Genomic DNA, 5397 nt, shown 5'->3' on the forward strand with positions numbered 1-5397 from the left:
TCCTTAGCCTTGTCTTCTGGAAGGCTTCGAGGTTTCACCCACCACTACAGGCCTCAGCTGAGATCAGTGACTCACAGAGGTTCACTTCCTATGCGTCCCAGACCAGGGGCCTTGGCGTGGACAGACTCCCAAGTAGGCATGGAAAGCTGATTGGGCACTTACATCCTGCTCAGAGCTGCTTCATAGTGCTTTCCATCAAAACTCTATGTGTGCTACAGTGAACGTACAAATAAAACTCTACCACACACACAAAAATCTTTACTGGAATTATTACACATAAGGAAAATTCACACATGTTCCATGCACAAGAATTGGTTACACTGATTGAATGTGTGTAAAGATCAGAGCAGAAATTAATGCAATGAAGACTAGAAAGCAATACAAAGAATAAATAGAAAAAAAAAAGAATAAATTGAAGAGCTGCTTCTTTAAAGATTAAATAAAATTGACAAAATTTAGCCAACTTTGGCACATACATTAGAGAACAGACTCATGTCTATGTAATTAGGAATGAAAAGGTGAAATCAAAACAGAATCTTCAGAAATCCCCAAGATCTTCAACTCCTGTTTTCAGAACCGATATTCTAATAAGATGAAAGACACAGGAGAAATGGACAGCTTTCCAGATACGTATGAATAACAAAAGCTGAACAAGAGGTCCACATAAATGCCAGCCAGTGAAATTGAAGAGGTAATTTGAAATCCATGAATAAAGCCAGCCCAGGCTTTGACAGATTCATTGCTGGATTCTACAAGAACTTTACAGAGGGCCTAATGCCACTACTTTTCAAACACTTTACTGAAATTGAAAGAGAATCAGTACTCCCAAACTGATTCCTGAAGGCAAAAATAAGCTGATGACCAAACCAGAGAACGATTCAACCAGAAAAGGGACATGCAGACCAATCTCCCTCATGAAAACTGGACGCAAAAATTTTCAGTAAGAGGCTGTCAAACAGAATGAGGCAAATCACCAAGATTGTACACCATGACTAAGCAGGATCTATCCTGGGGATGTAGGGATGCTTCAACATATGCAAATGAATAAAAGGAATAGACTGGGTGTAGTGCTGCCTCCCTGCAATCCCAGCACTTGGGAAGTGGAGGTAGAGGGTTGCAGAGAGTTTCAGGGCAGCCTGGCTTACACAGTGAGTTCAAGGGCAGCCTGAACTGCACAGTGAGACCCTGTCTCAAAAACTAAAATAATAATTCAAAAAATTAAATATAACATACATTTATTAGCAGAGCCAAGAACAAAAACCAAATGACTAACTCAATACATGCCGAGAGAGCATTTGACAAAGTCCCAAACCCATTCGTGATAAGAACCTTACAGAAAATTGAAATAGGTAGGTGGTCTTTATCTCAATCTGGGGGGCCGGCGAGATGGCTCAGTGGAATAAGTGCTTCCCTGGCAAACACAAGGCGTCTGAGTTCAATCCCCAGTTCTGGAAAAAAAAAAAGTGTACCTCTATCTCAATCTGATAGAAGTCATCTATGACAGCCTGTGATGGCAGATGCAACAAGAGACACGGACAGAGGCTGAGGATGGGAACAAGCAAGTTTTATTCCCCCACAGGGTGCAACATTCTACTGTAGCCAACTGGGGAGTGCTGACCTCAACTGGGCTTTGTACTGGGTTTCCATACATTTACAAGCAACCATGATAACCACATTGCTTGTTTTTATAATTTTACAAAAAGCCACAAGGTTAACATTCACCAGAGGCTATATATATATATATATATATATATATATATATATATATATATATATTTAGTGTGTGTGTGTGTGTGTGTGGCCAGCTCAGCCCACCAGGGGGCGGGGCTGGCTGGCATGTGGTGCTGGGGGATTGAACCGTGGTCCCTGTGCTTTGCTGAGCTTGTTTTAAGTAGGTGCTTTAGACCACTGAGCCATCTCACCAGCCCCAGAGGCTATATATTTTTAAACATTGAATGGTAATTAAGTCAGAAACAATACAGAATTTCACTAAACAAAATGATTTTTGCTGAGATTACCAGATACAAACCTGTGAGGTTGGTAAAAAATTATAAAGGAGAGAGAAAAATATTTAAGCATTAACTGCTCCTTTCAATGGACACAAAAAAAAATCAAAAGTACAATTATCCAAGCTCTTCTATGTATCCTTTCCTTTTTTCCTTTCCCTCATCTGAGTTGTTCCTTTCCATTCAAGAGATTCTTTCCCTTTTGCCATATTGATTGTATCTTTCAGATTTTGTATATTCAGGTTGTGACACTAGGGCGACAAAACAATGTTTGTATATGTAGCTCTGATTCATTTTACTTATGAGTATGGCCTCCAATTGCATATAGCAGCCTCAAGTTTATCATTTTTATAGATGAGTAATACTCCACTGATTAATATTCCATTGTGAGCCACATCTTTTTTCTGTGTTTTTTTCCCCCTTTGATACCAGGAATTGAACTCAGAACCTTGCTGTTGCTAGGCAGGCTCTTGTGCTGCTGTGCTATATCCCTGACCCCACCACATCGTTTTTTTTTTTTTTTTCCTTTCCTGAGTTGATGGGCCTTTGGGTTGTTTCCAAGATTTAGCTATGACAGATTGCATTGCTATAAACATGGGTGCACATGAAAGAAAATTTTCAGTTCTTTTGGAAAAATACTCAGGAGGGGAATAGTTGGGTCAAATAGGACTTCTAATTCTAGCTTTTTGAGGAACCTCTACAGGGATTTCCATAGTGGTTATACCAGTGCACACTCGCACACTCTCACCAACAGTGGAGAAGGATTCCTTTTCCCCCAAAGCCCCTCCGGCATTTGTTATTGGTTGACTTTTGATGATAACCATTCTTTCTGAGATGAGATAGAATCTCTGTTTTTTTTCTTTCTTTCTATATTTAGGTCATGGTCTACAGGGTCTCACTACATAGATCGGACTAGTAGTGATTCTTCTGTGTTCAGCCTCCCCTGGATATCTGTTTGAATCTGTTTCATGTATTCTAATTCTTTCCTGTATTGTTTGTTCTGTTTCTGTCAGTTTCCCATTCTCTTCTGTTTTACATCTATGCCTGCTTTTGATGTGCTGAGCAGCTCTTTCATGATTGTCGTTATTTAATTTTTTTTCCCTGAGAGGTTATTTGTCATCTGATTTCTCCTATAGCTTGATGGACTTGTTTCTTCTATGTCCTTGTCTCCTGTTTTTGTTCTGGGTGGGCCAGAGGTCTGGCACTGACTTCTGCCCTTCACTTTGACATTTTTGAAACTCCCAAAGTTCACCAGGGCTCAGGGCCACTCCAAGGCCTGCAAAGCTGTCTGTGGCTCATGATGGGTTCCTTAATGGAGGGGAGGGATGGAGCTCCACAAGAATCTATGATGGCGGGAGGCCTGGGGAGGGTTCACCAAAGCCCCAGAAGCTATCCTGGCCTTATCTGGCTTCCAAAATGGGGTCTGCTGCAGAACACGGCAAGGCTTCTTCAACCTAAGCAGGGGCTTTATGCATTAACAAGTTCCCCACGGCAACTATATTCCAAGGGGCTTTTACAAGTAGTCTTAAGCTTTATAATTCCTAGGTGTTAGTGAGGCAGGGTGCACTTAAATTCTAGCTTGCCTCACAATTTGTCTTATCTGTTAGTTCCTCCAGATAATATCTTCTTCCTCGTACTGTGGGCTAACTAAGAGGGATGGGGGTGAGGAGTGAGTTTATCTAAGCTTAAGTGACTGCTAAAATGGGGTTCTAAGGAAAGAAAATGGAGTCTCTTCTGCCATGTGAATACCAAGAGCTAACATCATACTAAATGGACAAAACCAGAAAAATTTCCCTCTAATATCTAGAACAAAAGAAAAATGTCCACTGGCCTACCCTTATTCAATATAGTTCTGGAAACATCAGCCAGAGCAACTAGAGAAAAGAAAGAAATAAAAGGAATGACGATAGTGAAGGAGAAAGTTAAATTGTCATTATCTTTAAAAAATCCACGTTGGGTTCATTTGAAGACAGCAGAGTCATGGTGATGGCATGCATGTGACCAACACTGCTGTCCTTTCCACAAGGAGTGTTTGACACTTTCGATGAAACCATTTGACCATAAACAAAAGGATTTATTTTAGGACCGTCAAGTTGGTTCTGATGATCTACACCTCTGTCCTTGCCAGGATCGTAGTCTTGATAATTATAACTCATAGTTAAATTATTATTTGCAGATGACGTGGTACTCTACATAGAAGACCCTAAAACTCCACCCAAAGACTCCTTTTCTTGTGGGGCTGGCTCAGCCCACCTAGGGGGTGGGGCTGGCATTGTATGTGGGGGCCAGGGATTGAACTGTGGTCCCTGAGGTTGCCTGAGCTCATCTAATCAGGCACTTTAGACCACTGAGCTATCTTACCAGCCCACCAAAAACTTCTTGATTTAATAGCCAAGTTCAGTCATGAGTTATGCAGCTGGATGCAAAGTCAGCACTCAATTTTTTTTTTTTTTTTTTTTCAGAACTAGGGCTTGAACTCAGGCCTTTGCGCTTGCCAGGGAAGTGCTTATTCTACTGAGCTATCCCCCCAGCCCCAGCACTCAAAAATTAATAGCCTATCTGTATACAAATAACAAACTCAATGAGAAAGAAATTAAGGAAACCACACCTTTCGCAATAGCATTAAAAATAATGAAGTACTTAGGAATCAATCTGACAAAGGAAGTAAAAGACTTTAACCTTGTAAACTACATTACTCTGAATAAGGAGATCGAAGATCATATCAGAAATTGCAAAGATATTGTTCTTGCGTAGGAAGAAAATGGCCATACTTCCAAAATTGTTATACAGATTTAATTCTGATCAAAATTCCAATAGCATATCTCACAGAATTAGAGAAAACAATTCTAAAATTCATTTGGAACCAGGAGAGACCTAGAATACCAAAAGCAATTTTTGGCAACAAAGGTAGGGCAGGGACATCACAATCCCTGACTTGAGATTGTAGTACAAAGCCACTGTGGTAAAAACAAACAAACAAACAACCCAATAGGTTACTGGCAAAACAAACAAACAAGCAAACAAACAAAAAACCAGACCTGTAGTCAATGGAACAGATTAGAAGATGCAGAAACAACTCCAGATGTACTTAGCTACCTTATCTTTTTTTTTTTTAACCTTTTCTTTTTAAAAAATTTTTAATAGATTGCAAATTGAAAATGAATTATTTACAAACAAAACTGAATATAACAATAAAAACTGTCCAAAATAAAAATGAAGAAAGAATTTACAGATCAGTCATAATAGTTCACTGTGTCAAAACGAAGAAACTTATATTCATATAATTAGAATTCTCAAAGTAGAAAGGAGTAGGCAATAACTATTTAAAAATTTAAAATTTCTGAATTTAGTTCAATTCATAATACCACATTTCCAAGAAAAATGAACCTTT

The sequence above is a fragment of the Octodon degus genome, unplaced genomic scaffold (genome assembly GCF_000260255.1).
Source record: "Octodon degus isolate 3935 unplaced genomic scaffold, OctDeg1.0 scaffold00331, whole genome shotgun sequence".
In the NCBI taxonomy this organism is placed as follows: Eukaryota; Metazoa; Chordata; class Mammalia; order Rodentia; family Octodontidae; genus Octodon; species Octodon degus.